The sequence below is a fragment of the Callospermophilus lateralis genome, chromosome 10, assembly GCF_048772815.1.
Source record: "Callospermophilus lateralis isolate mCalLat2 chromosome 10, mCalLat2.hap1, whole genome shotgun sequence".
In the NCBI taxonomy this organism is placed as follows: Eukaryota; Metazoa; Chordata; class Mammalia; order Rodentia; family Sciuridae; genus Callospermophilus; species Callospermophilus lateralis.
In genome coordinates, this window is record NC_135314.1 from 97,512,111 (window position 1) to 97,535,571 (window position 23,461).

Here is a 23,461-nt window from a genome sequence, read left to right on the forward strand (position 1 = left end):
GATTGTTTGGGGAATGTGTAGTAATGGGAGGCAAGTTTGTGGAGGACATCATATCTCTGATGGTGGGTAGAAAAAGATATTAGGTTGGGCTGACAACAACTTGGATATGGAAGATGATACTCAAGGTTTAAGTCAAACTGGGAGATGATGAAGCCATTTAAGGACTGGGACAAGGGATAAACATGAAATATTTCATATGGTTCCATGTTTTAATTTATGCCACAATATTTCCAAAATATATTTTTGCCAGAGTTAAATCTGCCTACTCTCATCATTTGAATGATGATTTTAACTTGTTATTATTAACTATGAAATTAGATTAATATGAAATTCATCCTGCTTTCTTTTGTGGCTTAGTGTGATCCAGAAAGGCTTTCTATCATGTCTGGAGAACAACAAAGTCTTTAGCATGTTAATTCATCAAAAATACATGGAATTAAGCAAATATAAATCAATTTACTTGTGAGAGCTCTGAAAATCAAACAGTAAAATGTCTTTAATTGATATGTATTGGAATGTGATGGCTGGTTAATTCAGAAGCTTATTCAGAAACCAATCTAGCCCTGATGTGGGGATAATGGACTGCTAATTGCCATTCATTTGAGCCTACTAATATCTTTTTGCCCACCCGCTATGTTCTCTCCTCTTGGCACGTCTACCAAGCAGATCAACCTGAGCTATTGGATAAGGTTAAAGTGCTTGAGGCAGTGAAGTCTTCAGTCATTTCATCCTCATATATTGCTAATTTTAAAAAATATTTCAAAAAGGAAAAGTTGGAATAGCTTGCTATGATGGAGAAATCATTCTCTTTTGATGCCACACAAGTTCTCTTTGGAGCAATAAGGACATACAATTTGGATTTGGGGGCTGGGTAAGAACACAAGTAGCAAGAACACAGCTAAGAAATTATGAATTCCCAAGGACTGCAAATATTTGAACTTGGACCAAGAAAAAACAAAATAAAAATGGTTGTAAGCCAGAAATTTTGCTTGAATTTTCAAGTTAACTAATGGGTCATAAGGGCTGTTTGTTCATTAATCATACTTCTGACAGAGGAGAAAACACAGTTAATAGAAAGTTAAGAGGTAGAGTTTTCTTGAAAGATCAATTTAACCCAACTCAATGATTTTTTTATAAAGGAAACTACAGGGCCAGGAAGGTTAAGTGACTGGCCCAAGTCATGGATCTGGCGTCAGAGCTAAAACTAATTTTCAACTCATGGAATTTTCACACAAAATCTTTCCTGGGGATGTTTGGTTTATGGTTTTCTAGAATGTCTTTGAAGAAAAATATATTTACCTCTTTATTCCTTTACGGATTTTTTTTTTTTTTTTTCATGTGGAGCTAACTGTGTTTCTAACCCTGTCCTAATGATTTTATACTTAAGAGCACATGAGGAGGGAAGATGGTGGATTAGAGGAAGGATACAGTCCCCAGTAACTCTTTAGCTCAAGATTTAAAAAGTGGGAAGACTGCTTCTCAGTCAGGTAGAGGACTAAGGAAATTCACTGAAATTCAACAATGGACAGTGAAAAAATCATAGGGACACAGGAAGTCAGAAATGTTGAACATAATGTGAAAAATAATAAATTAGTGATGTGCCAGCTTGACTGGAGGTGATTTCAGTACTGCCAGCCAATGGTTGAGGGTTGGAAGAACACAGGCAAGGACAAAGGAAAGCACAGTGAATAAAACTGGCTTGGGGGAAACTTACGGAATAGAGAGGGAGACGGATTTTAGCTGATCCAGAGATCAGAGATCAGAGGGGAAAGTTGTTGAGTGAAAAGAGATCCAAAATCACTCAACTGAGGGGCAGAGAGTCCTGTGGGAATCAGAGTTGGCATGGTAGGGACCATTCTTAAATGGCCACATGGCAATGAGCAGAGGCATGAGACTGGGAACTCATAAAGAAGTTGTCAGCCTGACCTAGCCATTGTTTATCCCAGGGTTTAGAGGGTGTCTGATCTATACTAATTGAAATAGGAACAGAAAGTACTGTGGCTAGGGTCATGCAGGCTTAGAAAACCAGGGAAAGAGAGTCCCTTTTGACTCCCTATGGAGTTTTATGCAAGCAACTATGAAGACATCAGTAACCTATCAGACAGGAGTGTCTGCCCTTCAGGTCTGATCCTAGACAATTCACATTCATGGTGGTAGAGTATGTGAAGCCTGTGGAGTACTAGATTTCTCACCCTAAAAGTAGAATTTCAAGGAGGACCTTTATACCCAGATATTCCGCAAAAGTTGGCATTACCCAGAAATAGGAAGTTTGGATCAAATCTCAGATAGTCACCAACAGAGTTCCAAAGTTCACCCAAGACTAAATTCCAACTGCTGGAACTTCCAATTTAGAACTCTGCACCATCCCCACAGAGGAGAATATCATCTGTTAGCACTTCTAAGTCTATTTCATCCCATATTGGGAAGTAAAAGCTACTACAACCAGCTTTGGCTTCTGGCCACAACAGCTGGCAGCTTGGTGGGAAACACAAAGAAGTGGGCCTTAACAACTTTGAACTCTTGAACCAAGTGTCACAGAGTCCAAAAATAAATATGAAGAATGGCACAACAGGATAATTAATGAAAATCCATATGTGCCAACAGTTTTGAACACTCAGTGAAAAGATCCCTTTATTTATTTCTCATTAAGGATTTTTTTTCCTATTGCCCCCCTGCCTTTTTTTCTATTTAAAATATTTTAATTTAATTTTTAAATTTCGCTCTTTCTTTTGCTTTTTTTCCCCATTCTGTATGATTTTGTGTGTGTGTGTGTGTGTGTGTGTGTGTGTTCTAATTGTGCAGGTAGATTCAAATAATTGTTCTCTCATTTTAATTTCTATCTTCTTCATTTATTATTTAGCCTTGGTTCAAGTTTGGTGTTGTAAAGTTTTACACAGGATTGAGTTGTTTTTTGGTGTGTACTCCTTATATTACCCCTTTTCAGTCTCTTTCCCAACTAATAACCAATTTTTTCTGTTCCCTCTTTCTCTATTTTATTCCTTTTAGCTATTTTTTTACTCCTCCTTCTTTATAGTCATCATCTGCTATCTATCTTTTCCTTCTCTTCTGTTTACTTTTTAAATATTTCAAAATTTCTTTTGCCTTCCTATCCTATTTTTATCTTCATTTAAGAAATGGTAATTTCACTATCTGGTAGAATTTATGGTTTATGAAATTCCTATATCATTTTCTGTTTTGATTGTCAACACAGTGTATGAAATAGTAGACACCTGTTGTTTAATGTCTGATCTAATTCATAGTTATTTAAATGTTGATCTGGCCATTCAGTTACAGGTGGTCATTAGTGTTACAGATATCAAAGTAGACACCAGACATTTATTTTAAGGCTGTACATCAAATGATATTCTTATTGCTATTATTGCTTCCCATTTCTCTAAAAGGGGCTGGGAAGTGATCAGTACACTTCAAGTTTACAGAGTAGAAATCCTGCTGTCTAACAATACTCACAATTTGGCAAAGCAACAGCAAACCTCACTCCACCTATGACCTAGCCACACTCAAGCCCGATAATACTTCAACACATAGAATAGGGGAGATAAAACCCCCAAACCAATGACCAGGCCCAAAGTAGTAACAATTACTACTGCCTGCCTGGTCATCTACATATAGAAAAAAGGTAGTCCATTTTTGAATAGACTAAAAAACAAGATACAACCATATATGCATATTATTTATGAATCATAAATAAATAGGTACATAAATAAATAGGTACACCTCGTGTTCACAATTCCCCCAATGAACCTACAATTACGGAATTAGATGAAATTCTAGCTAAAGAATAAAAAACTGATTATTAAAATGTTCCGTGGACTAAAAGAAAATCTAAGGACTTTATTAAGAAAGCAAATACAGGGGGGGTTGTGGCTCAGTGGTTGAGTGCTTGCCTAGCATGTGTGGGGTACTGGGTTTGATCCTCAGCACTACATAAAAATAAAATAAATGTATTGTGTCCACTTACAACTATATATATTCCCCTCCACCCACCAAGGAGAAGAAATAAATAAGTAAATAAATAAATAAATATATCTCACATATATTATATATAAAATTCTCCTCCATTGGAAATGAGATAGACATCAACATACAGTATACATATTGGACCCCAAATAGACAAGATCAAAACAGAGTTTCTTCTATACACATCATAATCAAGATGCCTACCCTAGAAATTAAGAAAAGAATATTGAGATCTGCAAGATTTAATATCAGGTCTCATTTAGAGGCAAATCAGTAAAGCTCACTTTTATCACGTCAACTCAGACCCTAACATTAAAGAGGGCCTGGAATGAGATATTTCAAGCCCTAAAAGAAAATAATTGTCAGCCAAGATTGCTATATCCAGAAAAGCTATCTTTCAGAATTGATGTAGAAATAAAAAACATTCTGTGATAATAATAAATGAAAAGAATTCGTGACCACTAAGTTAGCACTTCAAGAAAACTTAAAGATACACCACACAGAGAAGAATTCATAAAACAAACCCCAAAGATTTCAAATAGATAAAGATCATTAGAAAAGTAACTAACTAAATCAACCAAGACCGAATTAAATATAACAAACAAATCAAAGTGATATGAACCAATACACATCTACCCACAATAATACTAAGTGAAAATTGTCTCAGTTCCTCAGTTGAAGACACAGTTGGCAGAATTAGACTAAAACACAAGATACAGCAATATATGCTGTTTTTAAGAGACTCATCTCATAGGCAAACATACCCAGAGAAAAAAAGTAAAAGAATGGAAAAATTGTTTTATACAAATGAGGTTTGAAAACAAGCAGGAGTTAATATTTTCTATCTGAAAAAGCAGATTTCAATCAAAAATTAACCAAAGGAAACAAAGAAGATCATTAAATATTGGTAAAGGAATAGTCTACTAAGAAGATATAACAAAAATATCTGTGACCCAAATGTCAGTGCACATAACTATATTTTAAAAATACTCCTGGAAAATGAATGAAAATAGAGACTATCATGCTAAATAAAAAAATCCAGGCCCCCAAAATAAAAGATTAAATGTTTTCTTTGATATTCATAAGCTATCCAGAATAAAGTGGTATGGGGGGGGGGAGGGGGAGAGGAGATGCCATCAAAATGAATCAGTAGAATAGATGACAGGGAATGAGAGGGAGAGAGGAGGGAGAGGAAAAGGGAAAAACAATGACATGAGTCTCACCTAACTTTCTTATGTACGTATACCATAGCAAATCTTACCATCATGTATATTCACAAGACACTAATTTAAAATACTGTAAGTAAAAAGCAGAGAGATCAGTAGAATAGAGGGAAGGGAAAAAGGGGAGGGAGGAAGAGAAGGAAAGATGATAAGAAATTAGATTAAATTATATTCCACAATCTTATAATTATGTCCAAAGAATCCTAATTTTATATATAAATAGAAAGAATCAATAAAAATACTTCTTGACGTTTAATCCCAGATAAAACACAACACAATAATATGGAGCAATTTCAACACACCCTTTTCACCCATAGACAATTCATCCAAATATAAAAGTAATAAAAATATTTCTGATGTCTACAATACTACAAATCAAATAGACCTAACAGACATCTACAGAACATTCCACCTGAAATAGCGAATTCACTTTCTTCTCAATGGTTCTCGGAACCTTTTCCAAAAGAGACCAAATTATAGTTCACAAAGTAAGTCATAGCAAATACAAAAAAAAAAAAAAAGAAGATATAATTCTATGCATCCTATCAGATTATAATAGAATGAAATTAGAAATTATAGAAACCACATAAGCACATAGAGAATAAATAATATCCTTTTAAATGAAGAGTGGATCATAAAAGAGTTGAGAGAAGAAATTCTTAGAAAAAAATGAGAAAAGAGAAACAATATATCAAAATCTCTGGGACAGCATAAAGACAATTCAAAGAGAACTCTGTAGCCTTGAGTGTGTATATTAAAAAAAAATTAGAAAGATCTCAAATATATAATCTAATGCTACATCTCAAGGCCTTAAAAAATAAAGAACAAACTAATACCAAAACAAGTAGAAGATAGGAAATAATTAAGATTAGAGCTGAAATTAATAAAATTTAGAATAAAAAATGAAAAGAGAGCAATTAAAGACAGTCCTTTGAAAAGATAAACAACATTAATGAATCCTTGGATAAACTAACCAAAACAAGAAGAGAGAAGACTCAAATTAATGCAATTAGTGATGAAAAAGATGATATCACCTGACACTACTGAAATTCAGAGGATCATTGGAAACTTTTTGAAAATTCATGCTCCAGTAAAATGGAAAAGCAAAAGACTTTGACAAATTTCTAGACACGTACGACTTACCCAAATGGAACCATGAAGATATAAAGAATCCAAACAGATCAATATCAAACAATGAAATTGAAACAGCAATTAAAAGCCTTGTAACAAAAATAACCCCAGGATTGAATGGATTCTCAGCTGACTTCTACCAGACCTTTCAAGAAGACCTACCCCTAGTTTTCTTCAAATTACTACATGAAATTGAGAGGAACAGAACACATCCCAGTACATCATATGAAACTAGCATAACTCTGATACCCAAACCATACAAAAACATCAAAGAAAGGAAAATAGAGACTGATATACCTAATGAACACTGATGCAAAAATCTTTAATAAAATCTTAACAAACTGCATTAAAAAATACAAGAAGATAGCACGACATGATCAATAGATTGCCTTCTAAGGATAAAAGTTTGTTTTAACATAAGCAAATCAATAAATGTAATTGACCATATAAATAGAATTAAGGACAAGAATCAGATCATTATCTCAATAGATTTAGGAAGTGCAGGTGAAATGGTACACTTCGACATTGTTGATATGACTGCAAACTAGCACAATCACTCTGGAAGTATGAAGATTCCTTAAAATCTAGGAATGAACCTAACATATGTCCCACTTTCCCATTTTTTTGGTATTTATCCAAAGAACTAAAATCAACATGCTATAGTGATATGGCCACACCAATGTTTAAAGCAGCACATCTCATAATGAACTTATGAAACCAGCCAATTGTCCATCAATAGTGAATAGATTAAGAAAACGTAGTATATAAACACAATGGAGCTTTACTCAGTCATAGAGAAGAATGAAATCATAATATTTGCAAGGAAATGGAGAACATCAGGCTAAGTGAAATAAGCCAGACATAGAAATTCAATGGTCAAATGTTTTCTCTCATATGTGGAAGCAACAGCAAAGTAAAGGAGAAAAGGTGGGAAGTCAAATAACATAAAGATAGTGGGAAGATCAATGGAGTAGTTTTAAGAGAGTAGAGAAGGAAATTCAGGGGCAGGGATGAGGAAGAGACAGAAAGACTAAATACCATATGAATTTAACAAAATTACGCTATATGCATGCATAAATATACTGTGGGGAGCCACCCCTAAGCTATGTGAGCATCTTCCCTGGGCCTTAGAGCCAAGGAGATTTTGGTTTGGCATTGCAAGCTATTTTCTGGCTCCTTCCACTTAATGGATTGTACAATGCACATGATGTCTGTCTCTGCTGGGCTAGGAAGACTGATCTCCCAGCTCTGGAGGTAGGCATGACCCATTGGGAACTGGACAGCCCTCCTCCCACCTTAATTGGTTAAGAAACAGTCTGTAGAAAGCCTTTGAAGTTCAGGTGGGCTCTGCTCTCTCTTTCCAGCGTGTAAGCTCCACCGTTAAGGTCAAAGAGCTGTCCTGACCCACTCTTTAAAACTGTTTTCTGTGTCAGGTGATTTTTCACTGTATTTCTCAGCCAGCCCACTCCACACAGGGGAATCCAGTTTCTGTCACCTGCACGGGCCACAGGCAAGAATACACCTACATTTATGTTTATCTATAAAGCACCAAGTAAAGAAAATAAATGAGTGGAAAGAAGACTGATGGAGTATAGGAAGGAGAATAGGAGGAGGAAATATAGGTTGGAATAGGCGGGCTGAAATGAATTCCATGCATATATGATTATGTCAAGAAGACATAATAATAATTATATACATAATTATATACAAATTGTAATGCACTGATAAAAGCATAAAAAATAAAATAATAAAAAGTCTTTGGGAGAAAAAAAAGAGCAAATGGGCCCTTGACTTCAAGGGCTTACATAAAAGAGGCTTGGGTAAGACATAATGATAGTTAACTCAAACAGAAAACCAGGATGGGTACAGGGTGAGGAGTCTGAGGACAAGGCCAAGTTTGGTGGGTGGGCAGGAAAACCAAGGAATTTTTAATGGTAAGTAGATGATTGCCAGGTGAGCAAGGAGAGAATCAGGACCTTTTACTGAGCTGTAAGATTTTAAAATGGGAGTTTTAAATAGGTGTTCCTTTGTGTAGCTGTAGCCACATGAGTCCATTGCTTTGATAATGAAGACAGAGCTAGGTTTCAGTCTGGATCATTCCCTGATCTTTATTTCTTGTGCCAGGTATAAGCTCTATAAACTCAGTAGAAGAGTGTTGCAAGCTGAAGGACCACACTTGGGATAAACACATGGCCTTCACTCTGTGAGATCATCATTATTAATTTAAGAAACATGGAAAAATGATTATTCAGGTCTTTTTAAATTGAGTTTTGTCTTTGTTTTCCTATTGAGTTGGGTGAATTCCTTATACATTTTGGATATTAACCCTTATCAGATATACAATTCGTAAATATTTTTTCCCAACTCATGGGATGCCTGTTCATTTTCCTTTGCTATGAAAAAACGTTTTGACTGTATGTAGTTTCTATTATTTATTTTTGTTTTGTTGCCTGAATTTATAGTGTGCCGTCAAAGAGCTTGACTCCTATGTTTTCTTTTAAGTGTCTAATGGTTTCAGATCTTATATTTGGGTCTTTAAACGGTTTTGAGTTGATTTTTGTTTATGGTGTAATTTATAGGGTTCAATTTCATTCCTTTGTGTATAGATATCCTGTTTTGTGAAAACCATTCATAATGAAGAGTCTGTCTTTCCCCCATAGTGTTGTCTTGGTGGTCTTGTTGAAAGTTAGTTGACTGTGTTTGCTGGGATTTATTTCTGGGCTCTTGTGTTTCATTGCCCTGTGTTTGATTTTAGGCTAGTTCCATGCTGTTCTGATTACTATGTAGTTTGAAATCCATAAGTGTGATGCTTCTAACTTTGTTTTTCTTTTTTTTTTCCCCCTCAAGATTGTTTTCACTATTCAGGAACTTTTATAGTTTCATTTGACTTTTAGAATTGCTCTTTTCTATTTCTGTGAAAAGTGCCATTGGAATTTTGATAGGGATTCCATTAAATCTATACACTGCCATAGGTAGTGTGAACATTTTAACAATGTTAATTCTTTCAACTCACAAAGTCAAACTTTCTATATATTTGTGTCTTTTTCACTTTTCTTGTGTAATTAAGTCATTACTTCATATGTTCCCATGTTCATTTCAACTTTACTCATTATCCCATATGAATAAATTAATATTAATATGGATGATTTGCATGTAAATGGCACTATCCCTGTCTTTTTAAGGGCTGAATGATATTCTATTTCATAATATTTCATTATATAAATAAATACATAACACATTAACACCATTTTATTAAATGAAATAGATAGTATCCAGCTTTCAAAAAGCAGAGAATACTACCTTTTTTAAAATTGCACATGGATAAATGTGGTGGATGCAGAGTGACAGTGAATACATCACAAAGCATGATAGGCATTAGTCCTCCTGGTCCCCAGCATTTCCTTCGTCTCCCTGACTTTCCAGTGTCCACACAGTGAGATTGTCCCTAAGTAACTGCAAGATCAGGGTGCTGTCTTTGTAAGACTCTTCATCTGGTCTATCCAATTCAGCAAAAATTTTATCAAATGCTGTTTTGCCAGGCTGCAGGCCTTTTCAGGAGGGTTGAAAATCTCACAGTCAAAGACTGAGAAATACAATGGCAGTCCGAGTCCAACTGGGTGCGAAGGCTGCATTTCTTTCTCTGTAATTTCATATGGTTCCTAGTAAGCCTGCTGGGAGTGCAAGGCTGGGGTTTGTGTATCATCTCCAGATGTCACTTCAGAAAAACACCAAAATAATCTTTCATTTTCAAGATCGTTGTACTTCCTGGTTGTGCAGCATTGGGAATAAGGTATTTGTCCAACAGCTCTGGGACATCACTGCAAACGTCCTGCAGACCTTTCTCTATCTTCTCAAGGTCCTCTTTGCTCATCTGCTGCTGCTTCTCATTGCTCTCTGTTTTTGGTTCCCTGTTGAGGAATGCCAGGAAGAACTGTGAGCACCTACCACATTTTTGGAGGCAACAGAGCAGATTTCTGGCATCACTGGAGAGCTGGTGACCTCATCCTGGGCCTGCCTGCATGGCTGCAGACGTCACCATAGTGCCCTCCTGCTCAGTGAGTTTGGCTTTCTGTACCTGCTGGCTTTTGTCCATGGTTATTACTGTGAGACAGCTGCAGGAGGGAAAAGTGCTTTCAATGAAGCTCTGGAAGGCTCACTTCCTCCCATGCCACTCCCCAGGTGGCTGCGGTGGCATTGATGGAAAGGGCAGTTGTAGCAGCTGCCTTCTGCTCCTGCCCAGAAACTGCCATTCGTGACAACATAGAAGAAACTGTTAAAGTAGGTAGATAGACATGAAGGTGGTGGTGATGGGGAATAGGGCTCAATCGATCTTAAGTGGCAAAAAAATGATCCCAACTCGAGTGACAAGATACCCTGCTAATGCATTTGCCTCCTTCACCCTCAGGCGCTGCCTTCTTAAACTGAAAAGAAAGGAGTAGCCAACTTAAGGGACTTCCCATGTGCAGAGCAGCGAGGCACTAAGCCATGGCAGGAAACAGTGGTGAGCATCTGGAGTACATGATATAGAAGAGAGTTTTCCAGACCAAATAGAAAAACCCACCACGAGGAAAACACCACTCCATTTCCATCTCCACTCCAACCTACTTTAAAGTGTAATTTCATAAAAGTGTTTATACTTTCTAAGTCTCTTGACTGAAAAATTTCTTTGAAGAAGATAAGAACCAAGGAGTGACATTGCCAGTGATAAAAGTAGAGGCTGTTACGGTAAGTGAAAAAACCAGACATAGAAGGAAATATACCACACGATCTCACTCATATGCAGGGTGCAAACAAAACAAAACAAAAAACTATACAGAAACTCAGTAAAACTGGTTGACAGGGGCCAGTGGTGGGGAGGTATGGGAAGAAGTAGGTCAAAAGGTACAAAATTGCAGTTTCAGTGCGGAGTCTGAGGACCTGATTAACAGCATGAGGATCTATAGGTATAAATACTGTACTGTACACTGGAAATTTGCTTAGAGTAGATTCTCGGCTCTTAACACACATACACAGGTGATGGATAGGTTAAGTAATCATTTCACTATGTGTATGTACATTAAAACAGCATATCATGTGCCTTAATATATACAGAAAGAGACTGAACAATTTCTACCTACTTCTCCCACTCTCTCTTTCAAACTCTTACTGCTCAATCTGTGAAACCTTACATTACTTTACAATATGCTTTAATTTTCACAAATTACTATTTCATTCTGCAAAATAATAGTGTAGTTATTATCGGTTTGAAATCCTGCTTCCACCAACTACCTGTCAGCTATGTGAACAAGGGAAAGTTTCTGCTCTATGTTTTTCCTCTCCTATAAAACGCAGCCAAAACATACAGCAGGAACCTTATGACATTCTTGTAAAGGCTAGAAGAATAAGAAGATCTGAAGTGTTTCCAACAAGTGCTTTGCATATAGGAATTTTAGCTGTTCTTATCTCATTTGAAGGATACAGTAACTCTATAAAATTGGCAGCAAAAAAAGTAAATATTCCATCTAACATCTTACTCAGATATATCCTGATTTCTCAAAATCACTTCTGATCTTTACAAGATTGATCATGGATTACAGAAGGGCCTTCATAGATTTTCCAAAGTCTTCATAGATTACAATCTCAGCTCCTTCACCCACTATGAGAAGGACTTATTGTTTCCCATTAAGTCTTCCCCACTCCTTTCACGTCATCCCTAATTACCATCAACCATTGATAGGAACATATTTTTACAATATAAAGCTCTTCAGTGGAATATTACTTCTATCAAACACTTGAGAGATTTGCTGAGTGGTCAAATTGTACCCTTTCCAGTAAACAGCTTGAAATTTTATATGAAGGCTTTCTGCTGCCCTGGCACAGAAATTTCTAATGCCTATATCATCCGTTGCTGTCCTCTGTACATCCACTATTTTGCTATCTTTTCTCTCACTTTGTTTTGTCTTTCTCTTCCTACCTTTCCAAGTAATAATAATAATCACATTTATATCTTTCCCTCACTCATATATGCAAAGAAACTCAGCTTCCACCTTCTTCTCTTCCTCCTTCTCCTCCTCCTGCACCTCCTCCCCTTGGCTCCTGTTCTCAGTATCTTTTCTGTTATCCCAAGTATCTTATCACAGACTTTCTTAAACAAAGATAATTCTCTCCTTGGACATGGGCCAACTGTTAAGAAAATTGATTTTTCCTCTGCATTATAAACACATGATTAAATCAAAGTACAGAGAATTTATGTGGATTGTTGAAAGTTACCCATGTGATATTCAGGAGTAAAAGGACTTATATAAAATTTCTTGGACTCCAATCCTTTGTCCTCTTATTTAAGGAATAGTTATGAGATATTTTAGCATCTTGTCTTTTTGACATATTTATTGAATACATTTCAGTTGAAGGCACTGTGCTAGAAATTAAAAGTTTTAAAGATGATAAGGACTTACATAGTCCATGCCCCCAAAGTACTTAAAAACTCCCATATACCTGAATGTTTTATACGTTGCAAGGCAAATGACTTTCCATCAACTAGAGCAGTTCTGTTCTTGCCAATGTTACAGTTTGGGCTATGGTGTAAGATTTTTGTTGAAGAAATGGTTTATAGTTTAAGAAGCAAAAGAGATGAAAGGAAAGAAAAAGAAGATAATATTTTATATGGATAGATTACTGTAGAATTCCTTTGATTCATCATTATACATTTTCTTGATATTTCCCTGAGATGTTATGACTAATAATTTTATTCATTCTTACTTAAACAAAATTATGCTCACTCACCCTGTTCATTTATTTATGTTAACTTTTGTCATATTTTCTTTCAATTTGTCATAACACATATACACATACAGCCAGAGAAAAATCTTTCTTCTTATAATTGGTTCTAAATTGGTTCTAAGTATGTCCCATCAAAATTCATATGTTAAAATCTCAATCCCCCGTACCTTACAATGAAAGCATATTTGGAGAAAAGGTTTTGTTTTGTTTGTTTGTTTGTTTGTTTGGTACTAGGGATTGAACTAGGGGCACTCAACCATGAGCCACATCCCCAGCCTTATTTTGTATTTTGTTTAGATACAGGGTCTCACTGAGTTGCTTAGCACATAGCAGTTGCTGAGGCTGGCTTGAACTTTCAATCCTCCTGCCTCAGCCTCCTGAGCCACTGGGGGATTAAAAGTGTGTGCCAAGTAACCAGTGGATATAAGGTTTTTAAAGAGGTAATTAAAGTAAAATGGGTCTGTTGAGGCCCTAATTCAATGTGACCAGTATCCTTATTTAAAAAAAAAAAAAAAAAAGTGACAGCAGGAGTGAGCACACACAGGTTATTTGAGGACATTGCAGAAAGGTGGCTCTCTGCAAGCCAGAGAGCAAATCCTCAGGAGCAACCAGATGGACTGATACCTTGTTCTTGGGCTTCTATCCTATAAAATTTTGAGGAAAACAAATGTCTGTTGCTTGAGCCACTCTGTCTGTATTATTCTATTATGGCAGTCCTAGTAAAATAATACAATTGGTGTTATGCTTTTCCCACATTTCCTCTTAGATCATGAATATTTTTCAATGTCAATAAAAATCCTTCATGAAACAATATGCAGCTATGGGGAAACATCCCTATTTTATGACATTCAGCTTTTGTTCTTGTTCACTGACAGAACCATCAAAATTGAGAATTAATGGAACCATGGGTCTCTTAAGAGTGTCTGAATAGAAACTATTAGGGTGATGATTATCTGGGATATCATCATGCTGATGCTTTATTTCGACCAAGATGGTAATATAGGCATCATATTTTCTACTGCAATCAACACACCTTCATGGCAGTGTTACCTCGTTATTGCTACCACAGTTAAAGGCCTTTCAGCATGTCCATTATGAACTTCCATTATCAGAGTTTTAAAACACAGCCATTAAGACTTGATTTGAAATGAAACTCTGCAAAACCAATTTTCACATTTTCTTCTTTAAACCTTTCATTTCTGAACTTCCATTGTGACTTGGTTTGAATTTCATTAAAATGATAAAGGGGATTACTAACAGGAGCTTACTAGCTTCTGATTTTGTGTTTGGGTTCTTTAAATAGAACAGCTTTACTTTAAAATAGAATTTCATAGCCCATCGCTTGATCATATCGATTAACTCGGCCTTCTAAGTTATTTCAAAACAAACCTATGAAGATATTAAATCCTAATAAAGGTTGCATATCTCCAATGCCTGTTTTTTTTTTTTCAGCTGTTTAACCCACATCACAATAATGTTTCTCAGAGATCTGAGGCAAAGAGAACAATTGCCTAGCACTTTGCTTTGATATACTAATTTGTTTGAGAATAAGCTTTTCATGATACAAAAGAACTTTGTGCTGTGTTAGGAAGACCACTGGATTGTTTATTAGGAACTGGGGGGCTCACACCCTGTTTATCCAATCTAGGAGACCCTGTGATCTTGGGTATCTTCAATGACATCATGATACCTCAGATTGACTACCTGTAGGTAATATTAATTGCAGTCTCTCCTCACCCCACCCACCATAACTCTTAGGGGCCAAATGAGACAGAGTAATCACCTGTGCTCACAGAACCTGAAATGGCAGTTATCTCTTACTTCTTGTATAGGTGAGAGCTACATTAACCTTTTCAAAAAGATAAAGCATACATTGGTACTCTGTTTACATGAACATAGGGCTTGGCATGGAAAGGTTGTGAGATTTTCCTAAAATAAAGATGACAAGAAATTTCTAGCTAAAGACCTTGAGTATTTTCCATTGCATCAAGGAATATCTCTCTAAAAGTTCACATTCCTACTTTGTCTGTTTGGGTATTTTTTTAAACATTATTTGAAATGCAGAGACACAACAAGCAGCAATCTACATTTCCTGGAGTTTGACTCACACTTTTATTTTTAGTTATTTAAATTGTTATTTTTAGACACTTTATTTTTTGGTAATTTACATGAAAAGTTCCTCTATCTTAATGCAATTTACCTCATGTGCTCCTCATTCGCTTATCTTAGTAACCTAAAATAAATAACCAATTAGTGTAGATTTGGTCATTTCTTAGAACAGAGAACATTTAGTCTTCTTCATTTTAGTTTACTAATTGGAAGCTATCAGTAATGGGGCATGTACAAATTAGTTTGGACAAAGGAATTATTCCTTGACTTTTTAACTCTTTAATGAGGAATAATTAACAAGGCAGACATTTTAATATTTGTAAAAGGAAGGATAGAAAAACTTGGGTTAATGGAAAAGCTTGAAGATAAAATTTTCAGGTATTCAATTGATCTGAAAATAATTTTCATTATGGGAATACAAGACTGATTACATGTCAACCTACTCCTACCTAGGATAACACATAGATAGGATAACCCATAGATCTTGTTCTGTTACATGAACAACATAAAAACTTAAGTTGTGTTCGAGCCATTGTACATTTGGGTTTTTATTTAATTTTGCAATACCTGGGGAGCTTTTCTGAAAGCTAACGATCCTGGACCTACTGAACCAGTACCCTTTGGGATGAACTACAGTAATTCAACATACAGGGACACTAAAGGCAGTGAAATTTTGTAAAAAATCAATGGAGGTGCCTGAACTGACAGCAGGTCAAATTATTGCCTACCTATTGGCAACCCAAGTTTCAAATTTTCATCCTCTTCAGCTTCTCAGGTCCATTTCCAAAGCCACCTCTCCAAGAGCACTGATCCGAATCTTCTGGAATGGGTGGAATGGCAACTAGCTGAGGCTCCTTCCACTCTCACAGCACACTTTGGTGGCACACATTCTTTCTCGGAACAATTATTTTGGGAGATAGCTTCCTCATTACTACAATTGACTTGTGGTCTCTCTCTGGATAGGGACCATATTTAATTCTCTTTTTCTACCATCAGACTCAGTACTCACGATTCTCACATATTCTCATATTGTGAATAATTCAATAAATATTTATCAAGTAAAATTCCAATCACAACTTCAGACTCAAAGAAGAAATTGGGCAAAGAAGGAAGGCTTATTCCAGATACTTATGAAATTATTTAGAGAATGTGGATCCAAATTTAAGTCCCAGGATGATCTGAGAGTCTTTGACGCTTTTCTTTAATTTCAGTCTCCAATTTCAGTACTTACACATCTTCAAAAGGCATGTAAAAGTGAGATTGTGCTGAACTTTGAACAGCCTCTAGGAGTAAGTTTTCTCAAGACACTCAAATATTAATATCAAGTAAAAATATTTATTATGCCCCATGCAGCATTTGGTGCAATACTTATTTTTAATCTGATATTCAAAATTAACTGGTGTTCTGGGTTGAATTGTGTTCCTAGCTACCCCATGCTAAATTTTTGCTACTCTGAACTTGTACATGTAAGCCTTATTTGGAAATTAGAGTTTTCCAAATTTAATGAAACAGATGTAATCAAGTTAAAATAAAGTCAAAGTGGATAATCATAGGCAATAAATCCAAACCATAATGTCCTTAGAATAGTCAGAGACACACAGGGAATAGTGCGTTGTAAGAACAGAGGCAGGGCTGGGGATATAGCTCAGTTGGTGGAGTACTTGCCTTGCATGCACAAGGCCCTGGGTTCAATCCCCAGCACCACACATACATACACACACACACACACACACAAAAAAAAAAAAAAAAAAACAGAGGCAGAGATTGGAATGATAAATCTAGTAAACCAAGAAGCATGGGGATTGCTAGTAGTCATACAAGCTGGAAAAATTAAGGAAGGATCTTTTCTAGATGCTTCAGAGAAAGCATGACCCTGCTGACATGTGGATCCCAAATTTTAGCCTCTGGAGCTATGAGAGAATATATTTCTCTTGTTCCACGTCACCCAGTTTGTGGTAATTTTTAATAGTAATATGTGGGAACTTATATATTTGGTAGTATATATTTTTATTTTCCAGATTTGGCAGCTCTATGGAAGATTACTTCACTCTCCTAAGAATATTCATCTAGCCAGATTATTAAGCATCTGCAACTCTTTAAAGCAAATAATTTAAAGACTATGATTTCATAGACTTTTGATTTGACTGTGGGAAGAGAGAGCTTTCTGATAGAATCCAACATCAAACAGAAACCCAATGCAATTTTACATATCTATATGTATGTAACAAGGGGGCATTTTTAGAACACTGCCAGCTTTCCTCTACTCTCTGAGAGAAATGTGATGAAAGAATAAGTTCATATATAGGCTGTCCTGGGTCATGTGCACACAATTGCATGTATGCACCAGCATGTCATTTCCAGGAGGGAGGTTGTTGTGATCAAAAGACCCGGCAAGAGCAATTTTAGAGGAGGAAAAGTTTATTTTTCGCTCATTGTTTCAGAGGTCTCTGTCTTTAGATAGCCAACTACATTACTCTGTGCCCAAAGTGAGGCAGCGCATCATGGTGGAAGGATGTGATGGAGGAAAGCAGCTGGGAACAAGGCACCAGCAAGGAGAGGGAGAGCTCCCCTTACTACAGACAAAATTTAAATCCCCAGGGCACTTCCCCAGGGACCCATATCCTCCTGCCACACTCAGTTATCATCCAGTTAATCCCTATCAGTGGATAAAGGCACTGATTAGGTTAAGACTCTCACAACCCAATCATTTCACCTCTGAACCTTCTTGCATTGTCTCACACCTGAGCTTTTCAGGGACATCTCACTTCAAAACCATAACAGAGGTCACCTATCATTCCCATGCAGTCAGATGTTTCCATGCCTGAATGTTTGTCTGACAGTATGCTCTGGGATGCTGTAGTTTGGCATACTTGTTCAATTGCAGGGCCAGAGGAAACATAACTTCACATCTTGTTGTGATGCTCAAACAAGAACCGATGAGATAGATACATTTGCTAACTCTATAACCCCCCCACCCTCCACCCCCACATAGTGCTGGAGATCTTACTCAGGGCCTCACACTTGCCAGCAAGCCCTCTACCACTGAGCCCGTCCCCAGCCTTTCCATCAGCTGTCTGTCATACAGTTGTGAGGCCCATTTCACATTCTCTTGGATGTCCTCAACAGGATCGAGCCCCAGTTTCTTGGAGAAGTGGCTTGCTCATCAATTCATCCTTTATTGGCTCTCCCTGCTTTCCTGGCTCCCTTCCTCATTCCTTTATGTGCTTCCTGAAATCACCTACCAAGTAAGACTTCCCTCCTTTCTTTTCGTCTTCCTTTCCTCCCTTCTCTCTCTTGTGTCTCTGCCTTTCTTCTCTCTTTCTTGTTTTGGGAGAACCCAAACCAAAAAAAAAGTGAATACACATTTCAAAGGCTTTACCTTTTAAAATAAATATCATTAAATAGCTTTCCAGAAAGGTTAAATCTACATGCACTCTTACAAAATGACTGCTATTTTCATTTTTTAAAAATGAATTAAAAAGTTGCCCCCAAATTCTGAAACCTGTGTGACAAAGATAACCCTCAGAGGCCTGATAGGAGCAGGCCACTTTTGAAGCTACATATTGTCATTAACAAATGCAGTGACTGAAGTTTTAATGAAATTCTCAAAATGTCTAACTCAAAACCCAGTTATGCTTTCACACAGTGGTTTTTTAAAGATTTGTATTTCCATTTAGATCTGATAAGTATTTTCATCTCTTTTATCTTTCTGGAAACCAGGCACAATTGTAACTGGGATCATTTAGGGAAGACTCTTTCCATTTAATCTTTCAATTCCCAAAACATAGCCAGTTCTAATATATGACTTCCATTTTTTTTAACATTACCCTTTGAAATAGCCACAGGACCTATGCTAACTAACAAATGCTTAACTGACTTATAAAAGAGCTAAAACATCTTTACATCTAATAGGTGAAAGTTCTGTTGTTTTTCATTTGTCTATTCCTCTATGTTTCAAGAATACTGCAAATGTTTTTGCATTGTCATATAAGAATATCTATATGTCTGTGACAATAAAATGAGGAAAAAAGAGGTGATTTTAATTTTAATAAAGTACCTCTAACAACTTTATCCAAATTCAATTAAGCAAATAAAAATTATAGCAAGTCAAAAGGGGGAAGAGAAAGCACAGGTATGAGTCTGGGAGGTTGTTTCTGTCATACCTGATAGATTATTGCCAGGATGTATGTACCTCTTCAAGTGACTGAGATGCCTGGAAAAGTGTTATTATGTTTCCTTTACTTTTGGGTTTCAGCTAATTCTCAAATGACATTATTTTAAAAATTAATGTTAAATCCTTTAAGAGATCTTTCAAATGCCTCTGTTTTTGTTAAGGACTGAATCCTGAGCATAATGATGAATAAATGATGTGGTTTCATTTATATGTGGAATCTAAAGCAGTTGATCTCATTGAAGCTGAGAGAGAATGGTGGTTACCAGGGTCTAGTGTGAATGGGGGAAAGGTTTGAGATGTATTGGTCAAGGATACAGAATTTTTGTTCAATAGGAGGAATAAATTTAACAGATCTATTGTACAACATGTGACTGATCATAGATAATAATATACATTACTCTTAAAAAATGCTAAGGGTGGATGTAAAGTAGATGATAGCTATGTAAGGAACTCCTTATGTTAAGTAGCTATATTTAGTCATGTATATTTACTTCAAAGTGTGTGTGTGTGTGTGTGTGTGTGTGTGTGTGTGTATATACATATATACATATATATATATATATATATATATATATATATATATATATTTCAAAGCATCTAGTTGTATGTGGTAAATGAATATAATTTTATCTTTCAATTTTAAAAAACTCAAAAGGAAACAATCTGGAAAAAAATTCCACACTGATACAGCAAACCTTGTGTTATGGATACAGGCATTTACCTCTGTCCAGCTCCATCAGTCCTAGAGATCTGGAAAAAAAGTTGCTCTGTGGTAAAAGTGATTATGAACAGCTGGTAAAACCAGAAAGTGTGTGTGGGTGTGTGTGTGGGGGGGGGTGTGGGTGTGGGTGTGTGTGTCTTTGAGAGGCAGCTCATATTGGATAAAGATTATGAGAGCAAATATTGAGGTATTACCGGATGAGTAATTCAGTATAACTGATTAGAGTAATTGAATAAAGAAATGGTGAAAGATGGGAAAATGATAATTCTTGACTACTTACTTATCCAACAACCAACAACCTGTCTTTCCCTTGTAGACTGCTTTAGGCAAATGAGACTTGATAGTAATGGTCCAGGTTAGATATTTTTATGTTTTATGGTATAAAAGTTCTTATTTTAATTGTGGGAAAAGCAGTAATTTAAAAGTCAATTAAATATCAGTATTACTTCATAAAATTTTTGTGCAGACAATATTAGAATGTATATGATTCTACATATATTAAAACAAGTATGGTGAAATTTAATGGATTATTTTAATTACTTTTTCAAAAAAAAGAAGCAACTTTTGAAATATGGTTCATTTTGAAAGTTTGCCCATAACATATTTGATTTCTCTTTCTTACTGAATGTGTTCTGTTATGGTTTGGCTGTAAGGCGTCCTCCAGAAGCTCACGGTGAGATAATGTTAGAGGGTTCAGAGGGGAAATGATTAGGTTGTAAGAGCCTTAAACCCAATCAGTGAATTAATCACCTGATGGGATTAATTGAGTGATAATTGAAGGCAGGTAGGATGAGGCTCAAGGAGAAGGGGCATTGGGGGCATGGCTTTTGGGTATATATTTTTGTCTGGCAAGTGAAGATCTCTCTCTCTCTCTCTGCTCCCTGATCGTGATGTGAACCACTTCCTCTGCCACACTCTTTTGCCATGATGTTTTACCTCACCTTGAGCCCTGAGGAATGGAGCTGACCTTCTATGGACTTTGAAACCATGAGCTCTCAAATAAACTTTTCCTCCTCTACAATTGTTCTGGCAGGGTCTTTTAGTCACAGCAGTGAAATAGGTGAATAAAACATATTCTCAATGATACCTTTCAATCTTGGGTTCCAGGCAGTAAACTTTCTAATCTGTAATAGGTAGAGGTGATTAATAAAAACTTCTAAGAAGGTTATAACAACATAACCTGGAAACAGTCATGATAGAAAAATCATGATTCAACATTTGAGATTGTTCTTCCAAGTACAGAGAAAAGCATGTGAGCAGCTGATACACAAGTGGTGACATAATTAAGAGATCAGAATTGAATCACAAAGAAGTTTGCTTCCCAGACTGATTGCAAAGTCTTTTATGGATCTGCCTGAAAATTCTTCGTTCCTGAAGAAAGAGAACTCTTGTCAATTTGGGCATAATTCTCATCTGTAGATTTCATTTTTCTTGAGTGGCATAACCCTTATATAATCAGACAATCTTTGGTAGACTTTCCCTCTCGCACCAAAAGGAAAACATTGCTAGTAAGACTGCTGTATTGCATTAATTTGAATATACCTGCAGTCTGTGGTCAGATCCTGTATGTCAGTGCCTGTTTGTTGTTTTGGTATTTTTCTCATAATATCTATAGTCAATGAAACAGCTTTGCTATGATTCTTCTCAAAGGAAGATCAGAGTATAAAACATATAACCTTAGGAGGGCTTAGAAGCTATTTAATCAGAGATTCTTTTGTTGGGTGAATCCAATAACATCTCTGTGTTAGCACTAGAGAGAAACAATGAAAGATATACGTACCAATTTTTTAAAAATTTCAAACAACCAAACATAATTTTAATTTTTAAATGCTCTCTCTTAAGCAAGAAATGAAGATATCATGACATACATGTGAAATCCTGATACACTAGGATATTTTTGTTGTTGTGAATAGAATTAGCAAATAGATGTTGCCAAGTATGAGTCAAGTGTCATTTTCCGATCTATGTTATTGCCACCCTAGTAACCATCAATTGTGTTGATATGCCTGGTCTGCTGCTAACAGTCCACTTAAGTTGTGAGTTTCTTTGGAATGTCTTGATTAAATAAAAAACATGATGGGCTGGAGTTGTAGCTCAGTGGAAGAGCACTTGCCTAGCATATGTGAGGCACTGGGTTCAATTCTTAGCACCACATATAATAAATAAAATAAAAGTCCATCGACAACTAGATAAATCTTTTTTTAGAACTAGGGAGATAAAAATCATAATCATCTATATTTCTGAAAGCTTTATATATGATTTTGAATATAGTTAGGATCAAATCATATCAAAGGAGAGTGTCTAATAACAGAAAACTGATAAATTATACCATTTAAGTAATAAAGGGTTTGTTGGTGAGATGATTAGACTAATTTTAAATTTTCTTTCTTGTTCCACAAGTTAGATTTAAGACTTTTCTATTCATCCTGGTATCTGAATCTTGGTGGAATAAAATAGGGTTTCCAGATTCTTGTCTAGAATGTTGGTGAACCAGTCCTCAGTTTATTCTAATGGACTGTTGTCTTTATTGCACCATAGACTCTCAGGAACCATTTTCAAAGGGGGCATTTTCAATGGTTGTGGGAGTGTAGCTCTTATCATTAGGATTTTCAGTGACACTGAAATGACCACCATCATGCAGAAGAACATATAGTAGTTATAGCAATGTTAGTAATTATTGAAGTGAGAAAATGTTTGGGAACAACTTCACTGATTTCAGACATAATCAAGTGTTGCAGGGTGAATGATTTATATTTTACTATTGGATATGCTGTGGAATCCCCAGATGACTGAATGCAGACTGCATGAAACTCCTGAACTCCAATACTCAGTGGGAACTTGGGTTGATGTGATGCCAGATGGTATACCTCCCGTGACAGTTCTTGATTAGTTTATATTAGGAACTACTGCTTTAGAGTCTTTGGCATGTGGAGATAGCTTGGGGCTTTCTTTAGGCCATTACAGACATCAGATTTGATGCATTTAAAGCCTACCATTGGCTTCAGTTTTAACAGAATATACAATTTTGTAAATATGTTCTCTAAGAAATTCCGAAAATGTTAATGTGGCAACAGATGGTGTGACTCTGCAATATAAGAATTACCACATCTACCAGGAAGAAAAATTGTTTTATTAAATTTTAGTGTGATGAGGGCTGATGCTGATTAAAGTATGCTTTCAACAGAGCCACAAATCTTAAATTTCTATGTAAACATTTTTTGAATAATGTTAGTTTGGCATATATTTTTTTCCTGGTTATTAAGAATATTATATGTTGCTTTTTTTCAGACTTTTTTTCTTATTTTCGTCTAGATAGGAAGAAACCTCTCAATTCATAATTACACAAAAATTATATCAACTTCTCAT

At 36.0% G+C, this 23,461-nt stretch overlaps 1 pseudogene; it reads right to left on the reverse strand.

The window, feature by feature from the left end:
* Positions 1–9,707: 9,707 nt before the first annotated feature.
* On the reverse strand, positions 9,708–10,425 carry LOC143408824 (14-3-3 protein beta/alpha pseudogene; annotated as a pseudogene).
* Between the last annotated feature and the right edge of the window lie 13,036 nt (positions 10,426–23,461).